This window comes from Pinus tabuliformis, chromosome 4_2 (genome assembly GCF_031772625.1).
Source record: "Pinus tabuliformis cultivar Carrire ecotype Pingquan chromosome 4_2, CPIR1, whole genome shotgun sequence".
Classification (NCBI taxonomy): Eukaryota; Viridiplantae; Streptophyta; class Pinopsida; order Pinales; family Pinaceae; genus Pinus; species Pinus tabuliformis.
Window position 1 is genome coordinate 893,733,429 of NC_142304.1, and position 21,097 is coordinate 893,754,525.

Consider the following 21,097-nt stretch of genomic DNA (forward strand, 5'->3'; position numbering starts at 1 on the left):
AATTTTCTAGTGGAAAGTGGGGGCCACCCAAATGGGAAAACGCATTGGGCAATTCGAATTGCCTTGGAGGGGAAATCGTATGGCTGGTGGAGGGGCCCACATGAGGAAAAGGGAGGCCCACGAAGTTATAGGGAGGAAGAGCTCCTCACTTGGGCATTCATTCATACTTGCACATCGAATTCACTTGACTGTTTACTCAAGCTGCTTAACCAAGTCAACTGGTTGTTTAGCCATGAATCTCTCAAGTGGGGGATTCAACCTTACCTTCAGGGGACTACGAGTGCCACCCTAGGAAGGCATTTTCAGAGTACCTTGAGGAGCACCGAGGAAGATTCATGGCCAGCACACTCAGCGCACAAATAGTAGTGCGTATTTCTGGGCCAACAAAGAAGGGAACACGCAGTTGTGAGCAGGGGTTCATTCGAGCATCACTTGCCAGAGAAACTTGGAGAGTTGGAGCATATTAGGAGTTCAGCTTTGGGAAGGAGTTTTGGAGCAGGTAGGTGCAGTATTTGGGCAGTTCGAAACTCAACCTTGGAGGATTGCGTAGAGGGCTAGACTGGGCATCACGTGGGCCTTGAGAGATAGAGCCACAACACCAGGATCAGATTAGAGAAGGTTGAAAATTCATGAGGGATGGCATCTTAGTGATTTGCAGCAATTTTGGAAAGCTTTCCCAGCACATTTCAGACAGGCCGAGTTTGCTAGCACGAGGAGAACGAGCTCCTTCGAGGTCGATTATCGGGGTTCTGAACTAGGCCAAACCCTTCCTGGATTTTGGTGGGTTTTTGCCAAGGATTCGGGAACTGAAGTTTCACAATTTTCTGAGCACAAGAAGCAGTGATTCTAGCACTTTCTTTCTAGCAAACAACGCAGTTTTCTAGGCAACATAGATCCGTTCTATAACAGCAGTTGTGCAACCCTCAGATCATCATTTGCTGACCTGGGTTTTCTCACACTTGTCCTTGGAGACAAGCCCAGGTGCACCATTCCATTCACTATTGTATCTATCCCATGATGATTTAATAAAACGGCTCAAAAGTTCTCTATTTCCAACGTTTTCATGGGTGTTTGGTGATTGCATCTGAAATCTGATTGTTGGTTTGTCTTCTTGCTTTGTTTATCACCGAGTTTCCTACTTAGGAACATTACACACTCCTAAAGCTAGTAGCCAATAAAGGAGATCCCACAAGACTAGGATACAGGATTAACCCCCCAAGCTGAGGTAAGGAAACAAAGTACAGTCCATGCCCTTCATTCTTCCAAGTTTCCTAATAATCCATGCCCAATTTTGCCCAAGAAAAGCAAGCATAAACACCCAATTACATAATGAAAAATCATACCTTCGGGGTTGGATGGCCCACCTTCAAACATATGATCATGACAAATGAACAAGGGTACACAATGGTTGGCTCAGGAGGTAGATAAAAGTAGCACATCATAGCTATCAGGTGGCTGCCAGGGGTTGTTGGTTGTCAGCTGAAGACAAATCTAGAAGAAAATCTCTCATATAGCAATCACCCACTAGTGATTGTCTCTTGGAGGAGGACCTTAGTCACACACCAGAGATGGTGGAGTGAGGTCCTCGACCCTGATCACACACCAAGCATGGTGGAGTGAGGTCCTCCAGCATCTAGACCCTGACCACACACCGTAAGGGTGGAGTGAGGTCATGGACCCTGATCACACACCAGGTAGGGTGGAGTGAGGTCTGATTCAACATCTAGACCCGATCAACAACCAGGAAGGGGTTGAGTGAGGTCTTGGCTCAGAGTGCTCACCAAGAAGGGTGAGTGAGTGCTTGCTAGTTGAGGGTCTCAACATTCTGGCCTAGGTGGTGGCCATGAGATTTAAGGACCAATCACTTTGGAGGAGTGATTCCTTATATGCTAATGAAATTTCCATCGGTTTGGTACCACCCCAGAAATGGCCACTATCTAATCTTGATAATAAATGAGGATGTTGGTAATAATGGATAACCTTTTTCATTAGAGATATTTGTTCAATTTGAGAACATCTATATAGTGATTATGAATACCTCCCTAGTTAAGGGGGAGCGGTGAATTTGTAACTATGGTAAGTCTTCATAATGTACTTTTGGTCATTTGATGTAATTGTATTTATCATTGTAAAGCATATTTATAAATGCTTGAGTCAAAGGAAATTTATCTTGAGTCAAATTCCCTTTGCGACTTTTAAAAGGTGTAAATTTGAATTTTTGAAATGTAATTTTTGGCTCCAAAACGTGACAAGTTGACTTCCCTCCAAGTTGTTAATTTTTGGCATCTAGGCAGAAATTCCCTAGCCCTCTTTTATCTTCAAAATATTATTGTGTGAATTTAATTGTGATCATCATGTCGGCTTTGGAGGGAAATCCTTTTCGTTTGAAATTCAAAATCCAAAGTCTAAGGTCAACTTAAAGGTCGGCTCATCCAAGGGTCGTGACCCGTCACTCTTGAAAAACAACTATATATATATATATATATATATATATATATATATATATCCATTATGATCTTCGTAAAGGGTAATTCGGAAAGGAATATTTCTCTGAGATCCTTGCATTGATCTGAGGAACTTCGCATGGCTCTAATGACTCTGGAATTTTTGGATGGCATGTCTTAGCTCTAATATTTTCAACTATACCTTTCTCTTTGCAATTTTCCCTTGAAATAGATCTCATATGCACAAAAGTCTCGTTATTCTTACATGACAGGGGTCTCGCTTTTACATCACAACATTCTCTCGACAAAGTAACAATGCTCTACATGGATTGCACTTTCTTCAATGGAATTGCATCGCGAGCACAGTCACTATAATTGCATAGCATCATATTTAGTTTCACTGATTTATAATATGGTTTCGTTATGGCTCAGTCTCTCGTTTGATACAATGATATATGATGTCTCTATCTCTCGCTTGGTTCAATAATATTCCATGACAGCGTCTCTCTACTCTGATTGCACAATAGTACCGTGTTGGCTCCAACAATATGTCATGTGTATGTGAAAGATTTTGCACAAATAGTATGCTTGATTATTTCTATTTCATCTATGTATGATCCTGACATCGCTTTGTGGTATGGATGTCCCCTATGCAATGGTTCTTGATTTGGGGTAGCATCGGATGTGCTTTAGCCATGAAAATTGGTGAAGAGGCTAAAGCACACGAGATCTCCAAGACCTGGAAATGGTTTGGGCAGATTCCACCCGGTTAAGGGGATATTAAAATAATTAATATTTTTAATGGAGTACCTAAGTCTAAACTTAGGAAAAATAAAATATTAATGGGTATTAATATAAAACTGGGATAGAAGGTTCTAAATGATACGGATCAAGCCAAATCTAATCTTAGTTGTTGATTGAAGATGTAATCTCGGTCGTTGAAGACTCAATAGAAGAAGTATAAGAGGAGGCTTGAGGGGTCAGGTGGAAAATACACTAGAGTGATCAGTCATTCGATTTTTTAGAGCGAGGTTTGCTAAGAGAAATCAAATCGGTGATCAAATTTGCAGCAAGAGGCAGTGAGTACAAAGGCAAAGAGGCGGAGATATTTTCGAAAGACCAGCGCAGAATCAGAGAGGCAAACGCTGAGCCAGAGGGAGCCACGCAGAGGCTAGCAGGGACTACGCAGAGACTAGAAAGGCCTGCGTCATCCACGCAGACGCTGCAAGAGTGACACAGAGAGCCAGAGAGGCTACACAGAGCCTCAAAGGGCTAACGCAGAGGGTTTCAGGCTGACATAGAGGCCAGGGGGGCTGACGCAGTGCTTCAGATTGTGCTGGAGAGCGTTTCGTGGGGCAGTCTTTCCGAATATCTACTTCCAAAAAGAGGTATTACTGCGAGATTTGTTTATCTCTGTCGGGTTAGCCAGTTTGGCACCCAGTGTACTCAGAAAAGATACTTAATAATAAAACCCTCAGAACTGCTGCACCGGTTTTCCCAAGTTGGGTTTTTCCGGGGACGATTGTCCAAAAATAACGGTGTCACTTGTGTGTTTGTCTATTTCTTTCAGTTGTTGACCTGTAGATGGTTGAGACTGTATTGTGTTTATTTCAATATTCATATAGTTAAATAACTTGTTAGCAATTAAACAAGTAGGCGAAATAAACCAAAGAATACAAATAAAAATTTTAACGGGTAATACTTAGAAATTTTAACATGGTATCAGAGCATTGCAGATCACAGGAGAGCTAAAGGCGCCAGCTGAATCAGAGAATTTGCAGCAGAAACAGCTGTCCCGAGTGACAAAAGTTGTTCCTAGGCAAAAAGCAGCAGAGAATGGTTGACACAGAGGGACTGCGTCATCAGTTTGAGCTAGAGAGAGGTCAGCGCAGAGGCAGAAAAGGCTCACGAAGAGCCACGCAGTTGGTCAATGGAGCAAATCTGCCTTCCCGGGATTGCACAGAGCCTAAAGGCTCAATCCTTCTATTGCTGGCACATAAGAAGCTCTGGGCAGTGTTGACCACTAGAGTGGCACCTGATGATTATATGAAGACTCCATGCCCAAGGATGATCCAGAGGTCACTTGTACCATCAGATATTATCAGGCAACAGAGTTTTTTAACTCTACTTCTATCTTCTCATCATCTTTCTTGTACCTAGATTCCACACCCTATAGGGAATTGTAATAAGTGATAATAGTAATGATGAGTTTTTGAGTCTGTAACAGGCCTAGGATGTTGGGACTCGATCAGCAAACGAGTACACCTTGGAGTGTTTTTTTTATCCGGTTAATTATACCTTCTTTTCATAGGCGAATAATTTTATGGGTTTTTTCACTTATTTTTTACCCCAAAGTCAAGGTGATGGTTTGAAGATTGAGCCCCTAACACATCTTATAGTGTCTAGAGTCGATGTATATTACCATACTAGATCACACAAAAAAAATGTGGAATTTGGCTAAGTCTAAGTAGGAGTTTTTTAAATTAAAAATTTCATGCAAAACGGGATTATTTAATTATTTTCTATGTAATGGTATAAATAAGTGGCCTTAGCAAATGTCTGGGGTGTGTGACTCCTCGAAATTCATCTTCAGAGGCTCATCATCATCCTAGGCCCCACTTTGACAGTCAAAAAACGACTTATAGCCCCTCAAAAGTCGATTTTCCTAATGTCAGTGGCAAAAATGAGGAAAAAATTCAAAAATTTTGAAATTTTTCCATAGTCAAAATTAGTCGAATTTTAACATCGAAAGTTAACGGAATATCAAAGGTGATGTAGCAGCAATGTGGGGCCCACCACATAAGGTACAAGAGAGAGTAAAAGTCAAAGTACCAAGCAAGTCAAATGGGCCAATGTTGAGTTCATACGTATGGTTAAAGTTCATTTTTTATTTAATGGTATGGATTAAAGTGTAAAGTTAAAGTAAATGAGTGGGGAGGGGACCCACTTCTCTTCCTCTTTTGAATATGTATAACTGAAATAAAAATGAATTATGCACATGCCACATAAAAGACCACGCAGCCAAAGAAACTACCTCCACGCTGGACAGAAATATCTCCACGCAGGTCACAAAGGATCAACACACTATTTGGAATATTCGATTGAGGATATTATGGGAGTGTGTCTCCCCATTTCTTCACCAGTCCATCCACTTGTACGCAGAATTGTTGGCAGCCCACATGCAGATCCTCTACAGCAGCTTCAAGACGCAGATGTGTTAGCTGCATCCTTCAACAGTTGGCATGCAAATTGGGTTGGCAATCTGAAAGCTGAATTAACAGCAGATTTTGAGGGAGTTGTCTTCCCCTTTGGACACTTGTTTTCACATGGTTGACAACTCTCATACCCACCAGCAGTTAAAAAGATACGTACAGCGAGGAGGAAGGAACATGCACAACAGTTTATTCACAAATTTGAAGTGGTTGTTATTTCTAGATTTGGTGGATGATTTGTCTCCAATTTACTTTAGTTTCTTCACACTTGTTACACAGCTACTCCACAGGGATCTATGTTCAGCCAGAGAGGAGATTTTCACTACTACACTCAGAGATTCATTGGGCACTTGGTCAAATATCACAGCCACTAAGAAAATTCGAATTTGCCTTGTGATCTCCTCCCTCTCACCACTTGGCATTTGGTTCTTCATTGGGATTCTCTCCCATGTTCTTATAAACGTAACACAACTCTCATTGTAAGTGTTTCGTGAAGCTTGAGCTTATTGTTACTATACTGAAATTGTTATTGAGCTAGATAAAGTGAAAGTCTTTGGGGTTACTAGTTTCTCTTGTGGTGCATTCTTTGGTTGATGAGGTATACTTATTTCATTTGATTTTACATTGCTATCTAATTGTTTTTTGTGCATTTGCCTGAGGGCACTATTGTCTAGGGAGGAGAGATTTGCAGCTATCTCAAATCTCCTTTGGGCTTGGTATATTTTGTGCTCTTGTTGTAGCTTGTTATTTTCGGTTGAATGACAAACTCAACTTGGCCTATATATGGCAAGTCTTTTTTGACTTAACAATTGGTTTGCGGATATTTGTGTGTTCAAAGGATAGGTTGCCAAGTCTATTGGAGTGTGAGGACTTCTTCGGTTGGAATAGTCACCTCCAAGGATATCAAAGATCCCACAAGTTGTTCAAGCCAACAATCTCATAAAACATCAAGAGATTTATTTAAAAGGGGGTTTCATGAGCCTTTTGTTTCTTTTCCATCTTGAAAAAATATCATATATTTTCTTCTCTCATTTGTGTGCATATTGATTTTATCTAGCATTTGAGGCTAAGTTGTTGGATTTAAATCATAACTCTCACTCACTAAAATCAGCTCTTTCAAGCTGATCTTAGTGAGGGAATTTGTAATATAAAGTGTATTTTATACTTGCATTGGGTTTCTAACTCTTTCCTTCTCATACATGTGATTTCATCTTACATATTTCAGCACTATTTCTTTTGCATGCTAACTCTTTTGCTTGTTTTTCTATAGGTGTTCTTGGAGGCAATTCAAGTTTGAAGAAAGGTAGCTGAAGCATAAGCTAAGTAACCCTTTTCCATTTGGAAACTCAAGTCCAAGGTTATTTTGGCTTACCATTTGAAAGCATTTCACTTCATTTTAAGCAAAATACAATTTCATTTCTTAAAAAGCAAATACTTAGAAGACACTGGTTGTTTATGTATTTCATGCTTATCTTATGATGGTTATTGCTCATATTAGTTTTTCGCTTATAAATCTTAAAGAGATAATATATTTAACTCTAACAATTCTCCTAGAAACTCACATCATTTTTAACTTAACTTTTCATTAGGAACCACCCCCCTTAGCTAACGTAGGAGATAGCTTAAACGGAGAGAGAAGAGATTTAGCGTGACAACCCCTTCTCTGAGTTCCCTACCACCAACCACACCTTGTGGGGTTGAAGGTTTTTCTCACTGACTTGTAGGTAGGTGTAGGCAGCAAGGTCAACATTTTTGGCGCCGTGACCGGGGACATTCAAGTGGTCTAGTTAGCCCCTCTCCTGATCCTAAAAGTGTTTTTAGAGAGAGGTTGAATAGACTTCCTCGTAGTAGAGCTTAGCATCATGAATGATCTTTTTGCTCCTTGTGACTTCACTAACATAAATGGCTATCCTCACAATATCCCTGACAAGGCTATTGAAAAGTTGCCTTCCTTTCAAGGTAACAATGCCATTAGTGCTACATCACATGTGAAAAACTTTAATGTTTGTATCTTTAAATGATGTAACACTGCTAATTATGGGGATGTGAAGATGAGACATTTTGTTTTATCTTTAGAAGAGGATGCTCTTGATTGGCTCACTGAGCAACCTGCTAACTCATATGAGTCTTTACAAATCATTCTAACTACATTTTTAGATAAGTTTGGAGAGAAGGAAAATAAGCATTTGATCAACACCATTAGCAATATGAAGAAAAATGAGAACGAAACCATGGAGGAGTTTAACAAGAAATTCAATGGATTAGTAAAAAGCATGCATGCTACTGTTAAACCTCCTGATGAATTTCTTTTATGCTCATATCTGGATGCTTTTGGTGTTAACACTACTTATGAGTTGAGGAGGAAGGAGCCTGTGAATTTAGGTGTAGCTCAAACTAAAGCCTTAAAAATGGAAAAGGCTAGAAAGCAATCAAGAAAGTCTGAACTTCCCGGTTTCACTAGAGGGCCATCGAAACTGAATGATTCCAAAGGCAAGGCCAAAGAAGAGACTACACATGATCCTATTAAGGAGTTAACCCAACTCATCAAGAGTATGGAGGCAAATCACACCAGTCAAATGAATGTTGTCCAAAATCGATTAGTGGCCATGGAAAGAAATCAAGGTGGGAGATTCCCAAATAGAGGAAATGATAGATGGCAAAAGAGAGGACCTCCTAATGACCATAGGCCACCTAATCCACTCGAGTCTACAAACCTAGTTGATGATTCCTAGCATTATTGTAGACCTTTTGATGAAATACATGATGAACTCACTTGTCCCTATGCAAGAAGGATCCTAGAAGGAGATATGGTGGGAACAAGTGAGCAAATCAATGTAGTTGGAAAAGAGCATCATTTGTCCTTGTAAAATTGGATGGGAGTTATGGAGAGTAGTCAGAAGGTAAATAAAAAGTCTCCATCCTCCTATAGTATAGATAATTTTGAAGATTTGGATAGGATCACTAAATTATATGGAGAGAAGCCTTCATCAACTTAGATTTTGGAGATAGCCAAGGATAAAGAAAGGGGAAAGAATAAAGAAAGAAATCATAGTAAAACTTTCACTCCACTCACATCGAAGTTGAATATTGAATTGGGAGGATGGATTAATAATGCTAAGATTTTAGTTCCTGTCACTGAAATCATGAAGATTCCCTCCCAAAGATATAAATTGTTGAAAACCATTGATGCTCCCAATGGAAAAGAAATGTCTAATTTTTCTAAGAATAGATATGACCATGCCCAATGTTGCACGAAGCGGGAGCGAAGCGGAAGCGTTTTTTGGAAGCGGGGACGCCGAAGCGTCATTTTCCAAAAATCTAGGAAGCGAAGCGTCCGCGGAAGCGTCTGCTATATATATATATATATATATATATATTTTATATTTTTTTGCATTTATACTCAAAACAAACATCCCAAATACCAAATTAATTGTAGAAGACATGAAAACATGCATATTTTTGCATAAATCAAGATAGATATAACATCCATTGTACATTAATGATCTAGAATCTAGATTCTTCTCCTCTTGTCTAGCTTTTGCCTCTACCTCGATTGTCTAGGGATATTAGTCAACATTGCCCAATTTTGATCAAACTACCTAATTCAAGACTTAAAATATGGTAGAAAAAGCTTAACATGTTTGATCGATGATTTTGACTTGATTGAAAGGTAATTTTTTGCTAAGGGCGTGCCGCGTGACAAAGGAGTTCAACAATTAACACCACCAACACCAGGGTACATATAGGGCTTGGTGCTCTTGATTAAATGCTAATCGCATACCTTCATACTTGATATAATCTAATGAAATGCCACAATCCCATTGATCCTGAATACCTGAAAACTGTTAAGTCTGCTGAATTTTGAATAGGATATGAAATTCTATTTTCTCCATATGAAGTCCAATGAGGCTGGAACCACTCTCAAACATTCTGAGTCATTTCATGGTAATGTTAAAAATTTAAGTAAAAGGATGAAAATGAAAAATAAAGGAGAATGTCACTTTTACTTTAAGAATTTAACATTACCATGAGGGAGCATCTGCTATATTTATATTTTTTTTTGCTTTCATTTGTCACCCTAACCCAAGGTGGACCCACCCCCAACAAGCAAACTCACCTAAAATTTAAAAAAAAATTGAAAAAAAAAACGATTTTCTAAATGCTTTTCCGGAAGCTTTTCTGGAAGTGTCTGGGAAGCGTCTAGGAAGCGCCGTACGAAGCGCCAGTGCTTCCAAATTTCCAGGAAGCGGCTAAAAAATCCGGAAGCGCGCTTCCGGCCAAGCTTCCTAGGCGCTTCCGTACGGGACGCGCTTCGGGGCTTGGAACCGGGGGGGGGGCGCTTCGTGCAACACTGACCATGCCCCTATCACTCTGCAAAGTAGTAATATGTGTAGAGATAATAGAGACCACCAACCTTTTTTCATCACTATGATGGTCAATGGAATGATTTTACACAATTGTATGTTTGGCTCTAGGGCATCATCTTGTGTCATGACTAACAAATTCATGAATCAGTGAAATTTGAGGATTTCTAGACCCTACCACAACATTTGTGCAATGGATTCAAAGATCATTTAAGCGTGTGCTTTGATAAAAGATCTTCAAGTTCACTTACTTGTACATCCTGACATTATGATCACCATGGATATTGTGGTGATTGATGTGCCTAATGCTTGGGGGATGTTATTGTCTAGAAAGTGGGGAGTTGATATTGGGGGTAGTTTGCAAATGGATTTAAGTTATGCTACCATCCCTAATAGTGAGAGCATCATGGTTAGATTGGATAGGGAATTGGAGAGGAAGTTTCATATAGAAAATCCCAAGGAGCCTCATAATGAAATTGTGTATGAATCTGGTAACTTGGGAAACTATGCTATCCTGGCTAATTCTTTTCCTCCTTTGGAGAAGGAGGTGGATTGTAAGAAAGATGGAGTTTGGCACATGAATTTTGATGGTGCCCATTCTAGATATGGTAAGGGTACTGGAATTGTCCTTACCTCCCCTCTTGGTCACTGTAGAATTTTGTAGAATTTTTCTACAAATCAGCTAGCTCTGATACCATGTAGAACTTTTTCTACAGATCAGCTAGCTCTGATACCATGTAGAAATTTCCCACTTGTAAATCACCTGATAATGCAATGTACTAAAGCAAAACACTTGATCTACTTCTACAAACAATTTAGCAGAAGCTTAATCAACCATAAGCAACATCAATAAGAACACATATAACTGATAAAAAGGAATCAATCACACATAACACCGAAGAATTTACCCGAGGAAAGCACCAGCCTAAAACCCCATCTATGTATTATCATACAAGTGGAAATATAGTTCGGATTACACAAAGCCTTAGCTCGGAAGCTATCCAACTCTCAGTACAATCTCTCTGCTGCTCATAGACAGTCAAAGGCTTCTCACAAACCTTCTCCTCTGCCCTCCAAGCCTCCTATTTCCTTGTGCAGTTTTCCTTGGGGTCTAGTGTTGCCCCCTGTGTGAATTGGCCTCTTCACACACTCACTAACCTCTGATCTAACAACACAAACCTGAAGGAGATAAATCCTCATCATGGATGAGCTTCCTTTATAGGAAAAATATTCATCAAACTGATAATAAATTGTCCCTTCTCTGATCTCAACTGGGTTTTTGTCTGAATTGACATGCATGAGTTATTTAAGCTATAATATTCAGTTATCTGAAAATACCAGTTGTTACATGCATGCAAGCATTAACAAACTGAATCTCATTAATTTAACAACTTGTTAAATTAATCTAACTGGACTTGACTCAGTTAACTGAGCCAACTAATTACAACTCATCCTTATCTCTTTAACTGATGGATAAATTCACCAATTAATAGATAAATTGTTGCATGTCCTCACATAGACTTCAAGTTTGTTTTTCCTTAACTAATTAACTCATGGAGATTAATTAATTAATATTTTAAACTGTTGTTAAGACCAAATTCGTTTTTACTTCCTATAGATAGACCAGGGACTGCTATAAATAGGAAGGGACCCAGAAATGCTATTTTTAGAACTTTCTATTTTTAGCAGTTTCACCTCTCACCCAAGGTGGCCAATGACCTCACTGGCCAAACTGCTATTTTTAGACATGCTATTTTTAGGAGTCCTATTTTTAGCACATTCTAAATTTAACATTTCTTGTTGCACATTTTTCAACACTCCCTCTCAACAAGAAAGGCTTCCTCTCGAACCCGATCCTGTAACTCTGGAATGTTCTGCATGCAACACATCTACCCGGTCCACTTGCTCCAACAACACTTGGAACAAAAACATTCCCAACTGACCACTCAGTTGGGCTAAAAACATACTATGATGTTGAAGCTCTACCTGCTGCTGACAAGTGCTCCCTCTCTAACATCTGCACTACTGCAACATCTCCATGCATCTCGCACCATTGCACACCTCTTTGTGCCACCTAGCACTGTGCAAAACACTTGTGTGTCTCACATTGCTGCAGCCTGCTAGCTATGCGTTGTCCTGGGATTCCCTGCACTGTCGCTCTTTCTACCGCTCCATCTGCATTTGTCTCTACCCAATTAGTCAGTTCCTGCTACTCCACATCGAGGCTCCTGTAGCAAGTTCTCATCCAAGAGGTTGGGTACCTCAAGGATCCTACTCCTCCTCCTTGGGACGATCACTCTATATCGCCCCACCTCCTACCTGGAGGTATGGCTGCATGTGACCCCTCAACCCACCTGGCTCGAAGTTTCCTCCTACTGGAGGTCTGTGCATGAGTAGATGTCTCTACTCGATCTCCTCTCAGCTTCCCCTATTGTGGCCACTCCACAACCTCCTGAAGCTGCTGCACCAATCGTGGCTCCTCCACAATTGTCTAAGACTTCTTCTGGCTCTGCATGTTGAGAGGTAATTTACTCTCCCTCTCAACCACCAAGTATCTAACCTTTGCCTTGCTCCTCAAGGCTTTGCATGCATCTTGTACCTCAAGTGCATACAGGTTCTTAGCTAGCACACCAATTTATTTACACTTTCCCGCAGTCATGAAATTTCCTGGAAAAAGAGTTGATTTTAAATTAGTGATATCTCCCTCATTCAAACTCCGATTCAGCCGATTTTTTTTTGAATTTGGGTCTTTTTGCACAAGGAATCCAAATCTGCTATTTGTTTCTGAAAATTTTGTAGATAAATTTCCAGATCTTCTCTGCAAACTCTCTGCCCAAAACTCAAAACTTTGAAATCTCCTCTCAGTATATTGTTATTCCTTGATAACCTGTGCTCTGATACCATGTAGAATTTTGTAAAATTTTTCTACAAATCAGCTAACTCTGATACCATGTAGAACTTTTTCTACAGATCAGCTAGCTCTGATACCATGTAGAGATTTTCCATTTGTAGATCACCTGGTAATGCAATGTACTAAAGCAAAACACTTGATCTACTTCTACAAACAATTTAGCAGAAGCTTAATCAACCATGAGCAACATCAATAAGAACACATATAACTGATAAGAAGGAATCAATCACATATAACACAAAAAAATTTAACCGGGGAAAGCACCTACCTAAAACCCCATCTTTGTATTATCATACAAGTGGAAATATAGTCTGGATTACACAAAGCCTTAGCTCAGAAGTTATCCAGCTCTCAGTACAATCCCTCTGCTGCTCATAGACAGTCAAAGGCTTCTCACAAACCTTCTCCTCTACCCTCCAAGCCTCCTATTTCCTTGTGCAGTTTTCCTTGGGGTCCAGTGTTGCCACCTGTGTGAATTGGCCTCTTCACACACTCACTAACCTCTGATCTAACTGCACAAACTTGAAGGAGATAAATCCTCATCGTGGATGAGCTTCCTTTATAGGAAAAATATTCATCCAACTGATAGTACAATGTCCCTTCTCTGATCTCAACTGGGTCTTTGTCTGAATTGACATGCATGAGTTATTTAAGCTATAATATTCAGTTATTTAAAAATACCAGTTGTTACATGCATGCAAGCATTAACAAACTGAATCTCATTAATTTAACAACTTGTTAAATTAATCTAACTGGACTTGACTCGGTTAACTGAGCCAACTAATTATAACTCATCCTTATCTCTTTAAGTGATGGATAAATTCATCAATTAATAGATACACTGTTGCAAGTCCTCACATAGACTTCAAGTTTGTTTTTCCTTAACTAATTAACTCAAGGAGATTAACTAATTAATATTTTAAACTGCTATTGAGACCAAATTCGTTTTTACTTCCTATAGATAGACCAGGGACAGCTATAAATAGGAAGGGACCCAGAAATGCTATTTTCAGAACTTTCTATTTTTAGCAGTTTCACCTCTCACCCAAGGTGGCCAATGACCTCACTGTCCAAACTGCTATTTTTAGACATTCTATTTTTAGGAGTCCTATTTTTAGCACATTCTAAATTTAACATTTCTTGTTGCACATTTTTCAACAGTCACATATTCAAGTTTGTTTATAGATTGGAATTCGATGCAACCAACAACGTAGCAGAGTATGAGGCTCTGTTGTTGGGTCTTGAGTTGGCAAAAGACTTGAGGATAAAGTTGCTTAGTATCAAGGGGGGTTTTGATTTAGTCATTCTTCAAACTAAGAATCAATTTGCATGCAAGAATGATAGATTAAAGAAGTATCGAAACGTTGTTTGGGATAATATGGAATATTTTGATGCATTAGACCTTCAAGCAATTCCTAGGAAAGGAAATAAACAAGCAAATGAGCTGGTTGTTGTTTCATCTACATTACAACTTGGAGAGAATTTGGTGGATGATAAAATTAAGATGGAGATTATCTTTAGGCCATCAGTTCCTGATAATCTAGAGCATTGGCAAATCTTTAATGATGAAAGCCGGGTGGTTTGTTTTTTTGAATAACATGGAGGAATTTTCTGAATTTAAAGCTAGCTACAAAGAGGAAGGATGTGATTATGAGGAGTGCAATGTGGTGACAAATCTCACTCCTAGGGAACGTGTAGCCTTGGAGCAAGTGTTTGACAAACATGACGCATCAAAGAGAAAAGATGATAAGAAAATTGATTCGGGGGAATTCATTGAAGTGAATATTGGTACGCCTCATGACCCAAAGATTATTAAAATAGGCAAAGGTACCAATGAGCAAGAAAGGAAGAATTTGATAAATTTACTTCATGAATATAGAGATGTTATGGCTTTTTCATATGATGAGTTGAAAGGTCATAGGGAAGATGTTATGGAACATACTATCCCTCTTAAGGATGAAAATGAAAAGTTGAGTTCATACGTATGGTTAAAGTTCATTTTTTATTTAATGGTATGGATTAAAGTGTAAAGTTAAAGTAAATGAGTGGGGAGGGGACCCACTTCTCTTCCTCTTTTGAATACGTATAACTGAAATAAAAATGAATTATGCACATGCCAAATAAAAGACCACGCAGCCAAAGAAACTACCCCATGATGGACAGAAATATCTCCACACAAGTCACAAAGGATCAACACAATATTTGGAATATTCGATTGGAGGATATCATGGGAGTGTGTCTCCCCATTTCTTCACCCATCCATCCACTTGTATGCGGAATTGTTGGCAGCCCACAGGCAGATCCTTTACAGCAGCTCCAAGGCGCAGATGTGTTAGCTGCATTCTTCAACCGCTGGCATGCAAATTGGGTTGGCAATCTGAAAGCTGAATTAACAGCAGATTTTGAGGGAGTTGTCTTCCCCTTTGGACACTTGTTTTCACATGGTTGACAACTCTCATACCCACCAGCAGTTAAAAAGATACGTACAGCCAGGAGGAAGGAACATGCACAACAGTTTATTCACAAATTTGAAGTGGTTGTTATTTCTAGATTTGGTGGATGATTTGTCTCTAATTTATATTAATTTCTTCACACTTGTTACACAGCTGCTCCACAGGGATCTATGTTCAGCCAGAGAGGAGATTTTCACTACTACACTCAGAGATTCATTGGACACTTGGTCAAATATCACAGCCACTAAGAAAATTTGAATTTTCCTTGTGATCTCCTCCCTCTCACCACTTGGCATTTGGTTCTTCATTGGGATTCTCTCCCAGGTTCTTATAAATGTAACGCAGCTCTCATTGTAAGTGTTTTGTGAAGCTTGAGCTTATTGTTACTATACTGAAATTGTTATTAAGCAAAATAAAATGAAAGTCTTTGGGGTTACTAGTTTCTCCTATGGTGCATTCTTTGGTTGATGAGGTATACCTGTTTCATTTTATTTTACATTGCTATCTATTTGTTTTTTTGTGCATTTGCCTGAGGGCACTATTGTCTAGGGAGGAGAAATTTGCAGCGATCTCAAATATCCTTTGGGCTTGGTATATTTTGTGCTCTTGTTGTAGCTTGTTATTTTCAGTTGAATGACAAACTCAACATGGCCTCTATATGCCAAGTCTCTTTTGCATTAACAATTGGTTTGCAGGCATTTCGTGTTCAAAAGTTAGGTTGCTAAGTCTATTGGAGTGTGAGGACTTCTTCGGTTGGAATAGTCACCTCCAAGGATATCAAAGACCCCACAAGTTGTTCAAGCCAAAAATCTCATAAGACATCAAGAGATTTATTTAAAAGGGGGTTTCATGAGCCCTTTGCTTCTTTTCCATCTTGAAAAATATCATATATTTTCTTCTCTAATTTGTGTGCATATTGATTTTATCTAGCATTTGAGGCTAAGTTGTTGGATTTAAATCCTCACTCTCACTCACTAAAATCAGCTCTTTCAAGTTGATCTTAGAGAGGCAATTTGTAATATAAAGTGTATTTTATACTTGCATTGGGTTTCTAGCTCTTTCCTTCTCATGCATGTGATTTCATCTCATATATTTCAGCACTATTTCTTTTGCATGCTAACTCTTTTGCGTGTTTTCCTATAGGTGTTCTTGGAGGCAATTCAAGTTTGAAGAAAGGAGCTGAAGCATAAGCTAAGTAACCCTTTTCCATTTGGAAACTCAAGTCTAAGGTTATTTTGGCTTTCCATTTGAAAGCATTTCACTTCATTTTAAGCAAAACACAATTTCATTTCTTAAAGAGCAAATACTTGGAAGGCACTGGTTGTTTATGTATTTCATGCTTATCTTATGATGGTTATTGCTCATATCAGTTTTCTGTTTATATATCTTAAAAAGATAATATATTTAACTCTAACAATTCTCCTAGAAACTCACATCCTTTTTAACTTCACTTTTCATTAGGGACCACCCCCCTTAGCTAACCTAGAAGATAGCTTAAACAGAGAGAGAAGGGATATAGTGTGACAGACCCTTCTCTGAGTTCCCTGCGACCAACCACACCTTGTGGGGTTGAAGGCTTTTCTCACTAACTTGTAGGTAGGTGTAGGCGGCAAAGTCAACATTTTTGGCGCCATTGCCGGGGACAAGCTTTCTTGTACCTAAGAAATCGACTAACCTTTTGGTTTTAGCATTTTTGAACTTTAGATTTAGATTCTTGCTCAAGTGGCGACTCAGAGGAGTCGAAAGGAAGAGCACAGAGATGGCCATGAATGGACTGAGAGATTAGGACAGGATGGACGAGGCGTCCAACTTTGTCATCTGGAAGGCCAAGATCCTGTCCGTTCTAGATAGACATCACAGCAAGGCCTTCGCCTTGAGAACCGTGGCTATCACAGTCAACCCAGCTGACAATGAAAAGTATGAGGATGCGATGGCCAAGGCGAAATGCATAATCCTTGATGGGGTCAAGGATCATGTGGTCCAACATATTGCCGAGAAGGAGACAGCAAAGGAAATGTGGGATACCTTAAAGACATTGTATCAAGGCACTTCCGTGTAGAGGAAGATGCTATTGGAGAATCAACTGCGGTCATACCAGATGCAGAACGGGCATCAGATAGATCACTTCCTTGACAAGTTGCAGGAGATCCGAAACCAACTGACTTCAATAGGGCCATGCCGAATCAAAAGTTAATGGTAAGGACCGCCCTAAACACAGTCTTCGAGCAGTGGAAGACATTTGTCCAAAGCATTTTGGACAGAGCAAATCTTCCAGGATGGGAAGAATTGTGGGCAGCTTTTCACCAAGAAGAGATCAGACGGCTGACCAAGACAGGAAGTAGCAGCAAAGGAGCCTAGGTCAAGAAAGAGGAGGAAGAAGATGCAACTCTGGCATCTGCGAGGAAGCAGGAGAAGAGGAAGAAAAAGGATCTCTCCACGATAAAGTGCTTCAACTGTGGGCAACTGGGGTATTATGTGAACCAGTGTCCGAGAAAGAAGAATAAGGGAGAGGCGTCTGACTCTAATGCAACGCCAACGAAGGCGGAAAAGGAGGTAGAGGATAATGACGATTGTGCTATGAGTGCTCATGTACCTCTAGAGAAAAGGTGGGGAAACATCGAGCTGTAGTCAGGAAGACCACAGGCGATGAGGAGCCAGATCCTTGAAGTACCCAAACTCTTGGATCATACCTAGCTACGGGAGCCCCAAAGTGAGAGTAGCAGGATGGGTTATGTCGGTAGAAACAGATGCGGATGAAGCGGCAGAGAGTGCTACAGTGCAGTAGTCCCTGGCAGCACAAAAAGGGTTGCAGCAGTGCGAGAGGAAAAGAGGAGATTGCAGCAGTGCAGGGTGGCACAGAGAGGTTTGCAGCGGTGCAAGAGGCACAGAGTTGTTGCATCAGTGTAGAGATAGCAGAGGGAGCACGAGACAGCGGCAGAGAGAGCTTCAGCATCAGGAGTGTTTCTAGCCTGACAAGTATGTTAGTAGTTGGGTGGATCAGTTACTTACTTCTTAGTAACTGAGTTGCAGTGCAATAGCAGTAGCAATAGCACGATGCAACATGATGAGAGAGAACTGCAGTGCAGATGTAGTGTTGGGAGAAAGGACTAGCAGCAGCACAGATGCAGAGGGAGCAGTCGTACAGATGTAGCAGTGGCAGTGGCAGAGCCATGGGCAATAGTACAGGATGCAGCAGTGCAGATGATGTTGGGCGGGGAGGCCTAGCATTAGCACAGGTACCAGTGCCGTATAATCAAGGTGATGCTCGGTGTAGAGTATTACTAGCGCATAGTCTTTGCTAAGAGGGAGTGTTGATTTGGGGTAGCATCGAATGTGCTCTAGCCATGAAAATTGGTGGAGAGGCTAAAGCACATGAGATCTCCAAGACCCATAAATGGTTTGGGCAGATTCTACCCAGTTAAGGAGATATTAAAATAGTTAATATTTTTAATGGAGTTCTTAAGTCCAAACTTAGGAAAAATAAAATATTAATGGGTATTAAATTATTAATATAAAACTGGGTTAGAAGGTTCTAAATGACATGGATCAAGCCAAATCTAATCTTAACCGTTGATTAGAGATGTAATCTCAGTCATTGAAGACTCAACAAAAAAAGTATAAAAGGAGGCTTGAGGGTCAGTTGGAGAATAAACCAAAGTGATCAGTCATTCGATTTTCTAGAGCGGGGTTTGCTAAGAGAAATCGAATCAATGATCAAAGTTGCAACGAGGGGCAGTGATTACAACGCAGAGAGGCAGAGATAGTTGCAGAAGACCAGCGCAGAAGCAGAGAGGCAGACGCTGAGCCAGAAGGAGCCACACAGAGGCTAGTTGGGACTGCGCAGAGGCCAGAAGGGCCTGCATCATCCATGAAAAGGTTGCAAGAGTGACGCAAAGAGCTAGAGAGGCTACGCAAAACCTCAGAGGGCTAACCTAGAGGGTTTCAGGCTGACACAAAGGCCAGGAGAGCTAACACAGTGCTTCAGATTGCGTTGGAGAGGGTTTTGTGGGGCAGGCTTTTTTCGAATATCTACTTCCGAAGAGAGGAATTACTGCCAGATTTCTTTATCTCTGTCAGGTGAGCTAGTTTGGCACCCAGTGTACTCAGAAAAGTTGCTTAATAATAAAACCCTCAGAACTGTTGCACCAGTGTTCCCAAGTTTGGTTTTTCTGATTGTCCAAAAATAACGGTGTCACTTGTTTGTTTGTCTATTTCTTTCAGATATTGATTTGTAGATGGTTGAGACTGTATTGTGCTTATTTCAGTATTTATATGGTTAAATAACTTGTTAGTAATTAAACAAGTAGGCGAAATAAACCAGAGAATACAAATAAAATTTCAAACGCTTAATACTTAGAGATTTCAAGTTTCAACAATGGTATCGCATAGCATATGGTATGGTCTCTCGGCACATGGGCATCGCATAGTCTCATGATCCGTCTATATATGGCATCGATCTATATTATTCTACAATATGTATGCACGACATGTGACAATTTTAGCAGATCAGAACAGTGTAATGTTTGGTATGTCGAGTGGTATAAGTACAGTTATAGGCAATACTGATAAGGAATTACATAATATACGACATCATGGTTATGTTGGCATCATATTCATATAGGCATCATAGTTATGTTGTGTATTACAGTTAGCTCTACGGTTTAGCACTACAATTGGCACCACTTGGTATTACAGTTGCATCACTTCAGTTGAATCATTACACTCGACACTGTAATTGTGTATGGTAGCATTTGATATTCCATAGCATCTTCAAGTGATATGCAGAAACCCTATCTCCAATAGAAAACCTAATCATCATATATATACATATATACAGTCAATGTTACAAGAAGTATTGGTATATGTATGGCATCATTGCAGTACAAAGGCAGTTTGTTAGTTTTTGTAGCATCGGATGTGCTCTAGCCACAAGATTTGGTGGAGAGGCTAGAATACATGTATTCTCCAATACCCAGAAGACGCTTTTGGAAATTCCACCTAGAGACGACTTAATTCGAGTTATTAGTCAGTTTTTAATATTTCCTAAGTCTAAACTTATGAAATATGATTAATTAATCATAATTAATTAAGTCATGGTGAGAATTTTCTACAAAAGTACATGGATCGATTTCTAGTTAATCCTAGCCATCGATTAAGATTTAATCATGGTTGTTGAAGCCTCAACAGAGGATTATAAGAAGTCGATGGGGCTTGGAGAAGATACACCAAATCAGTTGAGCATTCGATTTTGCTGGGAAATCGATCTCCAGAGTAGCAGCGTTCAGTGGCCAGAGGTGATTCAATGAGATCGAAGTGCTGATTTTTCGGTAGCATCGGAAGTGCTCTAGCTCCGAAATTTTGTGGAGGGGATAGGACACATGAGATCTCCAAGACCCAGAAATCGTTTGTGAAATTCCACCTGAATTATATTTTACTAAAATAATTAATATTTTAAATGGGGTTCCTAAGTCTAAACTTAAGAAAATTAAAATATTAATGGGTATTAATGAAAATATGGGTGAGAAGCTTCTAAGAGATGAGGATCAAGTCTAACTTAATCTTAGTCGTTGATTATAGATTAGATCACGGTCGTTGATTTCTCAACAGGAAAAGTATAAAGGAAGGCTTGGGGTCAGTTGGAGAACACACAGAGAGAGCAGCACTTGAGCTAGTTCGAAATGTTGGGGCGTGGTTTGCTGCGAATTTCGAAGTA

At 39.8% G+C, this 21,097-nt stretch overlaps 1 protein-coding gene across 2 annotated transcripts in view; it reads right to left on the bottom strand.

The window, feature by feature from the left end:
• LOC149172579 (uncharacterized) overlaps nucleotides 1-21,097 on the bottom strand; it is a 405,339-nt gene that overhangs the window by 239,551 nt on the left and 144,691 nt on the right. The window lies entirely within an intron of this gene.